The sequence below is a fragment of the Spea bombifrons genome, chromosome 7, assembly GCF_027358695.1.
Source record: "Spea bombifrons isolate aSpeBom1 chromosome 7, aSpeBom1.2.pri, whole genome shotgun sequence".
In the NCBI taxonomy this organism is placed as follows: Eukaryota; Metazoa; Chordata; class Amphibia; order Anura; family Pelobatidae; genus Spea; species Spea bombifrons.
In genome coordinates this window covers 21,749,282-21,766,986 of record NC_071093.1, presented here as the reverse complement: position 1 = coordinate 21,766,986, position 17,705 = coordinate 21,749,282, and the positions used below count along the sequence as shown (strand labels likewise).

Below are 17,705 nucleotides of genomic sequence, written 5' to 3'. Positions count from 1 at the left end.
CAGAGCGTGTAGCAGAAGCGGGGAACACTCGCGGAGGTAAGTAAAAGGAGCCGAGTGCTCCAACAACGAATTGATCACTCGATTAATCGATAACGGAAATCGTTATCGATGATTTCCGTTATCGATTATTATCGATTTTATCGACTCGTTGTTTCAGCTCTACAAAAGTGTAATAGTATTAACTAAATAATAGAAATATAAGTGGTGTGAATGCACTCACAAACGGTGACGATGCATGAGGCTCTTCAGAATTATCAGTAGTAAAAGGATCTTTATTTCTTCAATAAAATCTATAAATAAAAGACCAAATGGTGCAATATCTTCCTGTAGATCGTAAAAAAGGCAACGAAATGCACTTACAGGATAGTAGATGTAATTGGAATGTTCAGTTTAAAAGTCTGGAAACAAGAGGGGCAAAAAACCCCAACCCAATCCTGAAGACGATACAGCAACTCTGTGTGGTTTCTCTCTTTTCTCAACGTGTTTCGCCGTGTCGGCTTCCTCAGGAGAATTCTTTAAAAATGAAAACCGAACATTCCACAGTGGGTATTTTTCGTATAAATGTAGCAGTTTGATTTGTCTTAAATACTGTCCATCCGTCCATTCCACATGTGCTTTTCTTATGTTTCACATAGTGTTTCTCTGTTATTATATTCATGTATGCATATTATTGGCGGGCATTGGCTCACGACATGTTCTTATTGATTGCCTAATTCCTGTTTCTCTACCACAAATATCTCACGTGATAGATTGTTTTTTAAGGCAGTCCCGTCTTCCTTGTTATGGTTATGTTTACGACCTCATTTGGAACCGAGTTGGCCCCCTCCCACAATAGTTGGGGGTAGTTCCTTGCTGTCTCGGTTGGCGTTCCACATCTTTTCCCTTCCTTCATCCCTACCCGTCCATTATCCTTGTATTCTTTCCTATGTTAGTTTTTGTCTCTTCCTTTCATCAGATCCTCCCCTCCTCCCTCTTTTTTTTTTTCTCTTCTTCCCCATCCACATCCTTGGCACCATGTCCTCCCCCTCTGCCAACAGACCGCTTTCCCTCCTTACTATTAACATTAAAGGTCTCAATACTCCTGAGAAACGTTCACGCCTACTTTGTGATTTAAAGAGGGGGGGGAAAGTAGTACACTTTCTAGTTGGTCATGCTCCTCGACTCACTGACCGCTCATATCCCATAAGCTACTTAGCAATAATCCGACTGCTAAGACTAAAGGGGTTGCTATCCTATCGAGTTACGTGCCATTTCAGGAACTGGACGTTTACGTAGATCCGGAGGAGAGATATCTGTTACTTGCGGGGCTCATAGCGAATCAACTATATACCTTTGCAAATCTTTACTTACCGAACCGTGGGCAGTACATCACATTGCAGCACGTCCTGTCTCGTATCCAGGTTTTTAGTGAGGGTGTCTTGGTGCTAGGTAGTGACTTTAATATTGCTCTCCACCCAGAGACAGATACCTCCTCTGGACATTCCAGCACCCTCGGCCATATACGCTTAACCCCATTGACAGACTGGACCTTTTTTTCGATGCCCCATGGCTCATATTCTGGCATCGATTATTTATTTTTGGCTTATCATCATACCCATCTCCTTCGTGGAGCCTCCATTGGTGTGAACACGTGGTCTGACCATGCCCCTTTAAGCCTTTCCTTGACTTTGCCTCTTGTTCGCCCTTCGGGTCGCACGTGGCGACTAAATGAATCTATCTTGTCTGATGCTGCGATTCAAGCCGAGGTCTCTCAGACCCTAATGCATTTCTTTCAAGAGAATTTGCCCTCTGATACCCCTGCTCTCACTATCCGGGAGGCACACAAAAGTGCGGTGCAGGGGAATTTTATTAGGCTTTGCTCTCAGCATATGCTCAGCAATCACTGAGGCGGAAGGAGCACACAAGGACTCCACGTCTGTAGACTATCTACGACGGCTGTTACACATGCGGGGTGAACTGGCGACTCTTCTAAATCAAAATATGCACAGATCTTATTAGAGGACCAAAGGTTTATTCCATGGAAACAAACCCGGGAAGTACTTGGCCAGGGTACTACGTCACTCCTGAAAACTTTCATATATCCCTAAGATTAGTTCCGCTGACGGCAAAGTACATTTGTTACATTCTGAAATATCCAGAACCTTTCACAAGTATTTTTCTGATCTCTATAATCTCCGCTCTTAGGGTTGTGTCCCCTCCCCTGTGGATAGAGACAGAAGGGTGTCAGAATACCTAAACCACGCGCTATGTGGCGGTCTCGCTTCTGCAGACGCTGCAGCTTTAGACAAACCAATCACTCTGCTGGAATTTCTCACAGGACTTAAATCTTCTCGTACAGGGAAACGTCTGGGTCCTGATGGATTTTCGCTTCGGTACTACTCTCATTTCAGAGAGCTGTTAGGCCCCCCACTTCGTAGATGCTTCCTTTCTAGTGGTCTGCTTCATTCCCACACTATGATGGCGTCCATTCCCCTTATCCACAAAGATGGTAAAGACCCGGAGCATTGTGGTAGCTACAGGCCCATCTACCTTCTTAATTCAGAGCTAAAACTCTTTGCAAAGATACTTGCTAATCCACTACGTCCCTTCATACCATGTATCCACCCTGACCAAAGGGGCTTCATTCCAGGTCATGAAGCTCGTGACAGCACCATCTGAGCCCTGGAATTGATGCACTTTGTGAAACATACGCAGAAAATGCTTTCAACAGGGTGGACTGGTCATTCATGCTGGCCACTTTGCGTCGCTTGGGCTTTGGTCCGGGCTTCCTGGCATGGGTTAGATCCCTTTATTCTTTCCCCTCGGCTAGGATCAACATTAAAGGTTCTCTCTCTAACACTTAATATCTCGAACGGGACACGCCAGGGATGTCCCCTGTCTCCTTTGCTATTTGTAATTTCTATAGAACCCCTCTTGCAAACTATACTGCTGAACCCAGATATTCTCGGCCTGACGGTCGGACATACGCATCATAAAATTTTGGGTTATGCTGACGACCTTTTATTTGCTATCTCTCAACCAAGAACTTCCTTACTGGTCCTTCTGAAGGAACTCACAGACTATGGACGGCTCGCGAACTTTAAGGTTAATATGACAAAATCAGAGATACTATCCCCGACAGACCTAAATTGAAATATCTTGGGATCTGGCTAACTAGCGACTTTTCTCAGCTTTACGCTTACAACTTCCCGCCCCTGCTAATGTCTTTGCAGTCCGACTTTCGCTCTTGGTTGAAACTCACGATCACCTGGCTGGGTCGCATTAATACTGCTAAAATGAATGCTATGACCCGTCGCCTATCTCTTCCAGACACTTCCTATTCATGTCCCCCCCCACCACCTTTTTTCGCCTTGGTCCATTCTTCGATTCTACGTTTTGTTTGGGGTTCTCGATCTCCTCGTATAAAATTCACCACTTTGATCCGCCCTAAATTGAAAAGCTGACTAGCCCTTTCCTACCCTCTCACATACTATAGGGCTTGTCATCTGTTGCGTATCGTAGAATGGGTCCAAGGATTGAGGCAGAAGCAATGGATTGAAGTAGAAAGTGGTTTACTAGGCTTTCGGATAGGATCACTGCCTTGGCTGGCGTTGGATACGGCCAGAACTAAGGCCTTGGCTCACCCTTTTATCCGCGAAACGTTGAAGGCCTGGCATTCGTTACTCAGAGAGACTTCTCTTTCTACTATACCTTCGCCACTCACACCTGTGAGGGATAACCCTGATTTTGCACCGGGCCTGGGTTCTGATTTGTTCCCTGCTATCCCTACGGGTATTCGGGCCTTTTTGACAGCTAACGGACTTAGGCCCTTGGAGCGTTTGAGCACCCCCTTACCTTTCCTGACAGATTTCGCTACGCCCAGTTAGAGGTTTTTTTTTTTCGTTCTCTAAGGCGGTGACATCATATTCTGCAAGATCTTACTGTGTTTGAATTGCTGTGCACCTCCGACACGCCTCTGACTCATGGTATCTCCTGTCTTTACAGACTCTTAGTGTCCACTTTAGATCTAACCCCCCAGCTTTTCCGAGCCGTTGGGAAACATCATTGCAGATTGTCCTTACAGATCAGAGCAGTGGGAGAACGTGTGCCTCCTGACACACCGCTTCTCCCTAAATTATCGCGACCAAGAGATGGCATATAAGATGCTGGCTCGATGGGACCTCCCGTCGGATATGACCTCTCGTTACAACTCGAATATTGCAGACACTTGTTGGAGACGTGGGGCTACTGTACACAATACTCCAATTGAGAACTCACCAGTGCTCTGTACAACGGCATGAGCACTTACCTCTTTCTACTGCTAATAACTCTCCCTATACAACCAAGCATTCTGATAGCATATCATGCTGCTCTATTGCATTGCATCTAAATCTTACCCTAAATCCCTTTCCTTACATGCTGAGGTTAGGACAGTATCAAATATTACATTTTCTGCTCTTGGGTTTTTATGCCATAGGTGCATTACTTTGCATGTATTCACATTACATGCCAGTTGCCACAGCTCTGACCATTTTACCTAAATCATTTGCCATTTGGCTTATCCCTGCAGGAACATCAACCCTGTTGCAAATTTGTGTTGTCAGCAAAAATACATACCTTTCCATCAAGACCTTCTGCAATATCACTAATAAAAATATTAAAGAGAATGGGTCCAAGTACAGATCCCTAGGTTCCCCACTGGTAAAAAAACAAAAACCTTGCTCCAAATAGCCGCTGCCTAATCCATTCAACAACATTGGGAAACTCAGAGATAGAAGACTTAGACACCCCAAGGTATTTAACCCCTTAACGACAAAGCCCGTACATCTACGGGCTGCTGTTTAATAGCTGCATCGCTTTGCAGCATCCACGGAAGCCTCACAAGTGAGGCTGACCGTGGAAAGCCCTCCCCGGAAGAAAAATGGCCGCCCGGCTAAAACAGCTTAGGAAGCGATCGGAATCGCTTCCTAAGCATAAACTGTGTTGCTGACTTGCCTCGATAGCAGGCATATAGCAATACAACCCCCTACCCCAATAGCCTTGTGATTGCTCTGAAGAGCAACCACAAGTACCATCATGTAAATGACATTGCCGTCATCAACAGATGGCATCAACAATAAAAAACTGAATGAGTTCACAGAGGGTCTATCCAGACCCTCTTCGAGAACTCTCGAGTTGGTACTGCATCCAACCATGCAAGGTCAATGGAGCCTAGCTCACTAATCAGTGTGATTAGTAATAAAAAAAATGAATGTTCAAAAATGTTTAAAAAAAAATAAATGGTAACGTAAAAATCCCCACTGTCACCAAAAAAAACAAAACTGTTTTTAATGAGCAAGTCCTACAATTCTTTATCTTCAACATCAGATTAACTCATGAAATGCTTAACCAAAGAAACTAACCACCCCTGCTGGGTTACCCTTCCATGCATCCACTACGTTATATGAGTTAATCATGACAATGAGAACTTCCTGTTTTTTCTATATAAGGAGTACCCTGGTATTGCTATAACCCAGTCATTTTTTTCTCATTATACCATGTCTCAAAAAAAGGCACAAAATCAACATTCTCAGTTGTCACTACTGTCACAAGTTCATAAATCATTTGTAGACATGAACTTAACTCAGGGTTTGACAAATTTGTTTTGAATCTAGGAGCCAGCTAAAAAAGTTACATGTATGGGCTCAAAATGCATTGTTTTCAATGGGATTAATGACCGCCCATTGTCCTTAAGCGCAAAATAACAGATCTTAAATTTACATGTAAAATTTACATGTAACCCTCTATCTGCCTCCAGAAATGCCTTATACCTTATGCCCTTACACTCCCCTTATATGCCACTCTGCCCCATGATATGCCTTTTAATCCCCTTAATGCCACGCTGCCTCCAGATATGCTTTTGAACCTCCTTTATGCCACGCTGCCTCCAGGGATGCCTTTTAACCCTCTATATGCCACTCTGCCCCATGATATGTCTTTTAATCCCCTTAATGCAAACCCCAAAGCCAGCCCTGGCGTCCACACTGCCCACATAGAACCTCACCAGCACCCAGATTACACACAGAAGATTTGCCATCTTTGTCCCCAAATAAACCAGCACAAGTCAACTTTGTCCCCAGTCCGGCCTGTGCCGTCTTTGCCCCATATACACCCTGCCTGTGCCATTATTGGTCCCCAAGGCTCAAACATCCTGCTAGTGCCATCTTTGCCCTTCCACAATTATACATCTATAATGCACACAAACATTTTTACAGTCACTCACTAAGTCACACCTTTATTCAGACAATTCATCCACACATTAACTCATTCTCCCCCTCATTCAGACAACTCATGCTCTCCCTCATTCAGACAATTCATCCACATATTAACACATGCTCTACCTCATTGACTCAATGCATCCACATTAACACTTTACTTATTTCAATATTCTTACAACCCTCTTCCTCAATAGCTACCCCCTCTCCCTATCTACCCTCTCTCCCTCCCTTATCCCTTTCCTAACCCCTCCCCCTACTCACCGTCTACCCTCTCCCTTTTTGTAGTTCTCTCACCTTTAGGTCCAGCAATGGGACCACAAGGCTTCTGTCTTCTTCACTGCTGAGCGCCGAAATATGACATCATATTCTGGCGCTCAGCATGAAATGCCGGCACCGGGACGGAGGTAGAGGCTTGTGGAGGAGAATGAGGGACACCGAGCAGTTGCTAGGCGTCCCTCTCTCTCCTCCGCATAAAAAAAAAAAAAAAGCGTTTAACCCTTTGGCTGCTAAGCCATTTCCCACCCTGGTGCTAAGCCGGTTTTTGGCATTTTGGTGCATCTCACGTTTAAACGCGTTTAGAAGTAAATTTCTTGGGAATAAACTATACAAACCTTATACTGTTTTTTTCAGCACACCCAGCAGATTCCAAATATACCACTTTTTTATGTGTATGTCTCGTTAGGCTTGCAAAATAAAGCCAAAAATGGGAAAACAGTGTATTTTTTCACTTCCGACTAATTTTATTTTTCTAAACTCTGATATCAAAACCTGTGTTGCTAAATATTTGTAGTAGGTATCCGGTCTAACGTAAACAGAAATTGAGAACAGTAGACTGTGTTTTTCTAATATTTTACTGCTAAACGTTAAATTTACTAGACTATCACAAAAGACATCTTTAAATTCAATGCATGGCTGCCGTCAATTAAACAGCTCTAGCTGCCTGGGATGTTAAAATATGCCAACAAATGTTTTCTAACAACTTGCGAAATTGTCGGAGATGCGGAGCGGAAAAGGGAGATATGATGCATATGTGGTGAAATTGCATTCCAATAAAAAGATTATGGCAAAAAGTCTCAAATAGATTAGTAAATAAATTAGGTCCCCGCTGGAAGTTGACTCAAGAAAGAGCATTGCTTCATTTAAACCTACCTAATCTCGCAAACAAAGACATTCAATTTCTTCTACATTTATTGACAGCAATAAAAATGGTAATAGCTAGAAATTGGAGATCTTCTGACTTAATTATATGGACAAAGATAAAATCCCAATTAATATTTCAATGCCAAATGGAAAAGGGAATTTTGGCCCAATACGTACGGAGTATGTAGCATGGGAAAACTGGTTAAAATTTCTTGCTGATGGAGAATTGGACGTTTAGAAGGGAGTTACTATTGATTGGAAATCCTCCCACAGAAACTCAGACACCGGACATAGATAGAATAGTATGATCGAGACTAATGGAATCCTTGTATGTATGTTTGTTTTGTAAGTTATTGTAATGTCCAAATGCAGTTTTGTTAACTATTTTTTGTACAATATGAATAAGTTGTTAATAAAAATAAAAAATGCCAACAAAACTATATATTTTTAAAAAACTACACCCCCAGCTGCAGCAAATGAGGTCTTATTTGTATCACAAATTTGATGTGCATAACAAATAGGTGAATACCACTTAAATTAAAAGCGACAAGTTAATTTATGTCTTGCGCACTCCAGTCTTATGCTACTAATACATGCAGCCCCTCATTTGAAAATGTATACTTGAAAATTTATACTTTATGTACCATAATTTTACTTTCCAGCTGTCTAGAGCTGTCTAATTGCAGGCATCCCCCCTAAATGTTTAAGACAAGATTTTGTGGTCTAGGCATCCGGGAAGTTAAATTAGGGTACATAAAGTACACATTTCAAGAAACTTCCCCCTTGGAGCTTCAAATGAGGGGCTACATGTATTTCTAGGACAAAAGTTGAGTGCACAAATAATGATGGAATATGTTGCTTCGGCTAGAAAATATGTTTTTTTCTAACCATAGCGACATGTTCATTTGTGCGCACTCTAGGTTTGTACTAGAAACACATGCAGCCCCTCATATGATGTGCCAAGGGGTGTAGTTTGTAGTGCAAACGTGTACTTTTTGTGCCATAATTTAACTTCCTACGTGAGCAGTAATGCCACGTCAAGGCTTCAACCCTAATTACTAACCATTCACACGCCTTTCATATCTCCATTCACTCGCAGAAGCACACACCATACTATCCATACATTCACTCACAGAAGCACACACCATTCATTCCCCTTACAATCCCAAAGAAATGATGGTAAAGGGAAAAAAAAAAAGTTTTGCAGTAAAAATACAAGGAGCTCTAGGGATGAGATGGTTACTCACGTACCTTACAGGCTAAATGGCTGATTTTAATTAAATAAATATTTGCAGTTAATTTACAGTTCATCAGGATTTCAAAAATTGCCTCCCTCCACCATTGGCTAAATTTAGTATCGGCCATTTTTATAAAGGGAATGTGACTTTTCATAGTTATATGATCACTATGGTAACATGGGCTACTACAGTGATCATTTAGCTAGAATACTTAAACTTTTTTTTTTTTTTTTTAAAGTTAAACTAGTTTATGTTTAGATAATCTAGGCAATTTTGATCTTTATTTATCTGCCTTTAGAGACCCCCAAATCATTTTACATTTTTATTTTTTAACTTAATATTTTTTATTTTTTTTTGCAAGCCTTATACCAGTGAGGTGATTACCTTTCCAACATTATATGTTGGGGGTCTGTAGCTGCTTAGATGCCTGAGATACAGGCATCTAAGCAGCATGCCCCATACCTCTTACTGACAATTGTCAGCTTTCAATAAAGTTGTGCGGTGACATCATCGGGTCATTACACGTGACGTTACCGGGCGGATCGGTATTATTGACCTGTGAGCTTAACTTCGGTGGCTGGGAAAGTTATTAGCAAAAATCGCCATGGTTTTATGAAACATAGGTCATGTCAACTAATTCAGGGCTCGACAAATCCCAGGCGCCAGGTCGCCATGGCGACAGAAAATGTTGTCCTGGCGCCTAGGTTTTGTCAGCCTCTTACATCCAGAAAAAAATGTGGATGTAAGAGGCTGAGTCACCACACGGGGGCGCTGCTGTTGCTGTCTGCCCAGGAGTCTGGGCAGACAGCACAGCCACTCCGAGCTCGAGCCTGAGACCACTCCCACCGAGTGAGCCTGTAGGCTGAAAACGTGGTTGCTGCAAAACCAGCAATCGCGTTTTCAGCTGCCACAGGCAGCTTCAGGGAAGGAGGTTGTGTGTTGATTGGGTCCCCACACAAGTGTGGGGACCTGACACAACACCCCAATGCTGCCTGATTGCTCCATGAGAGCGACAGTGCAGCGTTAACCCCTTTAATGCCGCGATCGCGGCATTTAGGGGTTAATTCCCGTTTTTGTAAGGGGCTCTGCTGCTGGTGGTCTGTCTGGAAGCCCAGACAGACCAGCAACAGCAAAAACGAGCCCCCACAAGCTCTTTGATGATTCCTGTAGGCATGGAAGCCTACAGCAGTCATCAGAGACTCCCCCCTGCAATGGCTGGTCTATAGACCAGCAATTGAGTCCCAGCTGCCAGAGGCAGCTTCAGGGACAGGGGAGAGGGTTCTTTGGTCTCCCCATGAGTGTGGAGAGCAGCCCCAACACCCCCCTGCTGCCTGATCGCTCCCTGAGAGCGACAGTGCAGCGTTAACCCCTTCAATGCCACAATTGTGTATGACACATTCGTGGCATTGCAGGGGTTAACATTTGTCCCCACAAGCTTGTGGGGACTAAATATCAGTCAATGCTGTGCTCCAATGGAACATCAGCATTGAAATGGTTAAAAAAATAATAAAAAAAAACCAGCACTGACCTGAAAGTCCAGGGTGCTTCCAGGTCAAATGTTGTGAGTTTAGTAAGTGGGCTGATGATGATCAGATCACTCCTGACCATCTGTTAGTTTAAAAAAATCCTGGCTCCTAACTTTTTTACCTGGCGCCTAGATTCACAACAAATTTGTCAAGCCCTGAACTAATTTAATTGCATTCTACGAAGAAGTAGAAGTGTAGATCAGGGTGTTGCAGTGGATGTAATCTAATTGGATTTTGCCAAGGCGTTTGACACGGTTCCACACAACAGGTTAGTATTCAAACTGAAAAGAAATGGGTCTAGATGCAAATTCTTGTTCTTCGGTTGAACATTGGCTTAGAGATAGAGTACAGAGAATTGTTATAAATGGTACATTTTCAAGCTGGACAAAAGTGGCTTGTTCTGGGACCAATTTTATTTAACATACTTATAAATTACCTTGCAATAGGCGTTGAAAGTCATGTTTCCGTGTTTGCAGATGACGCTAAACCCTGTAAAGTAATACACTGTGAGCAGGATATTACTTTGCTGCAGAGGAATTTAGATAGACTGGGGGACTGGGCACACAAATGGCAGATGAAATTTAATGTAGATAAATGCAAAGTTCTGCACTTCGGGGTAAGGAATGCACAAGCAATTTACACCCTAAATGGTAGTGAATTAGGGATAACAACAAATGAGAAGGATTTGGGAATTGTTATAGACAACAAACTAAGAAACTGTGCAATGTCAGTCTGCGGTTGCTAAGGCCAGTAAAGTATTATCATGTATAAAAAGGGGCATCAATTCGCAGGATAAAAATATAATTTTGCCTCTTTATAAATCAATGGTAAGACCGGACCTTGAATATGCTGTGCAATTTTAGGCACCTATTCCAAAGAAGGATATTATAGCACTGGAAAAGGTGCAGTGGGCTACAAAATTAATAAAAGGAATAGAACACTTTAGTTATGAAGAAAAAAGGCGCCTCAGAGGGGATATGACAGCATTATATCCCATAAGGATGGGGAATTCTCTGCCTGCACAGGTAGTTTTATCTGTACAGACATTTAAACAACAATTGGATGAATACTTATAATATTACGGAATATAATTTTTAACCCCTTATCGTCCATTGACGGGTCATATTAAAATACGCTTAGAAAGTGAGCTACGATCACTTTCTTCGCTTAAACGGCAACACCAAGATCGGCATCAGGGACCATGTCTGGCCCCTCCCTGGGGCGTCAACATCCGCCATACACTGTATGGCGGCGTTTTAAAAGAGTTTTAAAAGAGTTTAGGAGGCGATCAATGATCGCCTCCTAAACTTCAATAGTGTCGCTGAAGCTCCCCAAGTGTCCTCAGGTACCACTGCAGAAAGTGGCTACAACACCATCAGAACCAGATCAACACATCCCCATCCAAGCAGTCGTCTCCTATTGTCTCACTTCCCCCTCAACCACCGACTAGATTGTAAGCTCGCAAGAGCAGGGCCCTCTTGTCCTTTTATTGTGTTTTTATATGTGAAATTTGTTCTGATTGTGACAGCGCTGCGGAATCTGCCGGTGCTTTATAAATAAATGTAATGTAAATGTAAATGCCTCTATTACGAGGCATTCAGCGACACCGAACACTCACTCCAGTCACAACCACCACTGCAAGTGATTTTGCCACTCGCATGCATGGGTGGTATCACTGTACTCGGGAGATGTTGCTGAACACACACTGGTATGTGATGTATACCTGGAGCTATAAATTTATACCCGAAGTACAGTTTGTGTGGAAAAAAAAAAAATACAAAAAAAATTACTACCACAAACTTTGGCAAAGGCTGGTGGTAGAATCTCATACATGGAAAGGGTTAAAATACCAGCATTTGAGGTGTCTAGTATTCAAAAATATATGGTTTGATGGGGTAAATTCAATTGTCCTATTAGGACATGGGGGCAGTAGGACCAGATGTAAAAGTTCCAAGTTAAAAAATGTGCACTTCCTAAATGTGGCATTTTACCTCCCAAACAACTCGACATACCCATTCAGGAGGGGTATCACTGTATTATTATTATTTATGGTTTTATATAGCGCCATCAAATTCCGTAGCGGTGTACTCGGGAGATGTTCCTGAACACATAGTGGGGTGTTTGATAGTGATGTATACCAGGAGATGTAAATCCATACCTGAAGCACAATTTAAGTGATTAAAAAAAAAAATAATAAAATAAATTACTACCACAAAGTTTGACAAAGGGTGGTAGTAGAATTAGTGCATGGAAGGGGTTAAAATACCTTGAGGTGTCTGGTTTTCAAAAATATATGGTTTGATGGGGTAGTTTGCATTGGCCGGCTTCAAAGATACCCAACATAGCACATGGTTTTGAAATAGCCAAACGCTAATTGTACTTATTGGCCAATAAAAATAGCAAAAAAAAAATTCATAAAAACATTGTGTGTTTCTAAACTCAGGACAAATAGAAGAATCTATTTAGCAGGTTTTTTCACTAGCTTTTTTGGAGTAAATTAGATAATATGATCAAAGCAATGGTATCTGAAGAAAGCCCTTCTTGTACTGAAAAAAAAATATATAACTTGTGTGGGTACCCTAAACGAGTGAGGAGAAAATTACATCTAAAACACCAGCACCGCAAAAGTGTTAAAACAAGAAGAGATCTGACTGCCATTCTGGGGTCAAGAAGGAATTTTTTTCCCTAGTTTGTGCAAAATTGGAAAGAGCTACAACTGAGTTTTTTGCCTTCTTTTGGATCAACAGCAATAAATAAACAGATATTGGAAAGGCTGAACTTGATAGATGCATGTATTTTTTCAGTCTATCTAAGCTGGTGAAGTTGGGAGCCTCGGGGAAATTTTCACACCATGGCCCTGTGGTTTCTAGTTAAGCCCCTGCTGTCACTGACTGTCCAACTATTCTAATTTGGCAAGTTTATATGTCTATAATTGTCCCGTTCCCTTCTAAATGTGGATTGGCAAGAGTAAATAAGAAAAAAAAAAAAAACAAAAAAACAACAGGCTGTTGGAACCTCAGCCATACTCATCAATGGGACTGCCTCCCTGATTGTGAAGTCACTGGGGTCCTTCTTAGTTTTTAGAGATTTCCATGAATCCAAAAATTATTCTCCCTAAAATCATGAGGTGTGTGCCTTCCTGTTAAATGAAAAATAAAAAAGTAAGGATGCATTTTTTAGTTTCCCTGTGCATACATCACAGTTAAGACATCATTGCAACTTTAACGACAACTTGCACTCATAATTGTGTAGTGTTAACATGCCACATATTTCCCCCCCACACGTGACGAAAACCAGTAACTCAATCAAACAAAACCTCTCCTTTACCCACAAGTGGAGCAAACAAGTAACCCTGTGACACTAGCTCCCCCTCTCTCTCTCCCAGCACATGGAAACTAGCAGAACTGATGTGCAGCTATGAGATAGAGAAGACTGAACGCCCTGCAAAGTCCAAGGAAACTTAGTAACCAAGTGCCCGCAAACATAACACCATCAAGAACGCAAACATAATGCCCTAAAGGGGAGGATGCTGAAAGGGGGTATAAATACCCCTTAAGACCCCTCCCACAAATACAGGCTGTAAACAACCTTTATATACACTCACTGGCCACTGGCCACACCTGTTCAATTGCTTAACACAAATCGCTAATCAACCAATCACATGGCAGCAACTCAATGCATTTAGGCATGTACACGTGGTTAAGACAACTTGCTTAAGTTCAAATCGAGCATCAGAATGTGAAAGAAAAGGAATTTAAGTGACTTTGAACATGGCATGGTTGTTGGTTCCAGACGGGCTGGTCTGAGCATTTCAGAAACTGCTGATCTACTGGAATTTTTACGCACAACCATCTCTAGGGTTTACAGAGAATGGTCTGAAAAAGAGAAAATATCCAGTGAGCGGCAGTTGTGTGGTGGAAAATGCTTTGTTGCTGTCAGGTCAGAGGAGAATGGGCAGACTGGTTTGAGATGATAGAAAAGCAACGGTAATTCAATAACCACTCGTTACAACCAAGGTATGCAGAATACCATCTCTGACTGCACAACATGTCGAACCTTGAAGGAGATGGGCCACAGCAGCAGAAGACCACACAGGATGCCACTCCTGTCATCTAAGAACAGGAAACTGAGGCTACAATTTGCACAGGCTCACCAAAATTGGACAATGGAAGACTGGAAGAACGTTGCCTGGTCTGATGAGTCTCGGTTTCAGCTGCAACATTCAGATGGCAGGGTCAGCCTTTTTGGCGTAAACAACATGAAAGCATGGATCCATCCCGACTTGTATCAACAGTTCAGGCTGGTGGTGGTGTAATGGTGTGGGGGACATGTTCTTGGCACACTTCGGGCCCCTTAGTACTAACTGAGCATCCTTTAAAGCGACAGCCTACCTGAGTATTGTTGCTGACCATGTGCAACCCTTTGTGACCACAGTGTACCCATTTTCTGATTACTAATTCCAGCAGGATAATGCACTATGCCACAAAGCTCACATATCACACTGTTTTTAGAACATGACAATGAGTTCACTGTACTTCAATGGCCTTCATGGTCACCAGATCTTAATCCAATAGGGATGTGGTGGAACGGGAGATTTGCATCATGGATCCGTGATGTTAAAATGTCCATATGGACCAAATTCTCTAAGGAATGTTTCTAGCACCTTGTAGAAAGTATGCTATGAAGAATGAAGGGAGTTCTGAAGGCAAAGGGGGTTCCGACCCGGTACTAGCAAGGTGTACCTAATAAAGTGGCCAGTGAGGATATATATATTACACACACTGAGTCTAGCACTATACATATACACACATACGCACTGACATTACAGTATACACACACACACACGTACACTACTTCCCTTCTAACACCTTAAACGGACACTCAAACACACATGCACATTAACACACACACACTATAACACTATATACTGAAACCTCTCCAACACACAATATGCACACACACTGTACACTGGTATCCACAGTCTAAAACACTAACACCCACTCAGTCTAACACTGTACACTGGTACCCCCCCCACACACACCCAACAACACCATACACTAAAGCTCCACACGGTTTTGCATTGTACAGTAACAATCATTGAAGCATTGTACTAGGGCTGCAACTAACGATATTATTTTCATAATCTATTAGTTGGCCGATTATTTTTTAATTCGATTAATCTATTAATCGGGTAAAAAAAAAAAAAAACAATATGCAAATTTTTCGTTTATTTAAAAAAAAAATTATAATTTACAATGACATTTCACGATTTGCCTTCTTATTTTACTGACACAATAATTAAAGCTATATTTTAACAAGAACCCCAAAAATACCAAAAAAAGCTTTACTAGTGTCACGTACAAGCAGTAGGAGACACCGTGGTCAGGTAGGACTCCAGGACAGAACAAGGTCAAACAAGCCGAGGTCTGGATTCCGGAGAGCAGGATAGTCAAAAACATAGCCGAGGTCAGGATTCAGGAGATCAGGTTTAACGGTAAACGTAGCCGAGGTCAGGATTCAGAAAAACAACGAAGTCAAGCAAGCCAGGATCAAACACGGGAAAACAGTATAGGATACGCTATCTGGGTACTAGCACAAGGCATTGACAACCATCAGAAGGCAATGTATGACTGAACTGAAGAGGTTTAAATAGAGAACCTCAGGGGAAGTTCAAATCTCCTGCCAAACCGTTATGATGTCACTTCTGGTATCCGGGAATCGCGGCCATCATGAGTGTGGCGTAATTTCCCTTCACACAGGCCTGCAGTTTTGGCGAGCGCAGAAGCAGGACGCTGTGTACCAGGAGGTCTGCCTCTCCTGTGCGGCACTTCAGAGGACGGCAGCGAAAGCGGCTGTGCGGTGGAGGGGGGTCTCCCTCCCCTCCGTGGTGGCTGCAGTGGAGGTGGCCGTGCGTTGGAGGGGGGGTCTCCGTCTCCTTCGTGGCGGCTGCTGCGGAGGTTGCCGTGCGTTGGAGGGGAGTCTCCCTCTCCTCCGTGGCGGCTGTAGTGGAGGTGGCCGTACGTTGGAGGGGGTCTCCCTCTCCTTCACGGCAGCTGTTGCGGCAATGTGGGAGCCGAGGACAGGTGAGTAACAGTACCCCCTCTCAAAAGGGTGCCCTCAGGGCGACCACCAGGATGAGAAGGGCATCTAGCATGAAATGCACGCATCAATTGCGGCATGGAGAGGCATGCCGCTGGTATCCAGGAGCGTTCCTCGGGACCGAGTCCCCTCCACTGTACCAGATACTGTAAGCTGCCTTGCTGCCGCCGGGAATCGAGAATGACCTGAGGAGTGCGTCTCTCCGAAGTCCTCCTGACAGTCTCGGTAGTGGAACTCTCGCCTCGGGTAAACTGGTTGCAGACCAGAGGTTTCAACAGCGAGGCATAAAATACCCGAGGAATGCGAAGTGTTCTGGGTAGTGAGAGTTCGTAGGCCAACGGATTAATCCGACGTAGAACCGGAAAGGGACCAATAAACCGTGGAGCCAATTTCATGGAAGGGACCCGGAGTCTCAGGAACTGTGTAGACAGCCAAACCCTATCGTCAGGCCGATATGAGGGGTTGGAAGAACATTTCTTGTTGGCCTGACGTTGCTGGAGCTGAGCAGCGCGTTCTAGTGCGGAACGAACCGAAGCCCAGGTGGCATGAATGGAAGCAAGTCTCTCCTCCAGATCAGGAACAGGCGAAACTAGTAATGTCTCTGGAGGCCATAAAGGCAAAAAAACAGAGAAATCCTGGTAGACTACTGGAGCGTGTTGTTCCTTGCGAATTCCGCAAACGGCAGTAGATCAACCCAATTATCCTGATGGTCATTGATGAAGAGACGCAGGTATTGCTCCAGATGTTGATTTGCTCTCTCCACCAAACCGTTCGTCTGGAGCGGGTTGTTCCTTGCGAATTCCGCGAACGGCAGTAGATCGACCCAATTATCCTGATGGTCACCGATGAAGAGACGCAGGTATTGCTCCAGATGTTGATTTGCTCTCTCCACCAAACCGTTCGTCTGAGGGTGATAAGCCGAGGAGAAGGCCAAGGTGATGCCCAAGGATTTAGTAAATTCGCGCCAGAATCTTGCTACGAATTGGGTACCTCTGTACTGGGTAATTTTCGTAGCGGAATGAAGTGAGCCATCTTTGAGAAAGGGTCGACCACCACGAGAATCACGGTATGTCCTCTGGACGGAGGCAATTCAACAATAAAGTCCATGGCCACATGAGTCCAGTGAACCGAGGGACAAGGGAGAGGTCGAAGAAGACCAACAGGACGAGTGCGAGAGGACTTGTTAGCTGCGCAACTAGTACACGACTGGACGAACGCTGTAACGTCCCTGCCCCATTGAGGCCACCAAGAAGTCTGTGAAAGTAAATCCTAGGTGTGTGTCACTCCCGAATGTCCCGAGGTTCTGGCGCCATGAAGTGTGCGTAGGATAGGTACCCGCAAACCGGGAGGGACATACAGTCTCCCTGGAGGCAAGGAGTCCGGAGCTTGACCTTGAGAGCGAGTAATGCGATCCAGCAGGGGAGCATAACCCCGTAACCGAATGACTGCAACGACCTTGGTAGAAG

The 17,705-nt window shown here is 43.6% G+C and overlaps 2 protein-coding genes across 2 annotated transcripts in view; both read right to left on the bottom strand.

Moving 5' to 3' along the window:
- The window catches only part of LOC128502141 (uncharacterized), a 190,095-nt gene extending 187,763 nt beyond the window's left edge, over window positions 1–2,332 (bottom strand). Inside the window, exon 1 of the mRNA XM_053471867.1 lies at window positions 2,321–2,332. The gene's annotated coding sequence lies outside the window, so the exon portion shown is untranslated. The remainder of the gene's footprint in view (window positions 1–2,320) is intronic.
- The window catches only part of PMM2 (phosphomannomutase 2), a 141,201-nt gene that overhangs the window by 75,790 nt on the left and 47,706 nt on the right, over window positions 1–17,705 (bottom strand). The window lies entirely within an intron of this gene.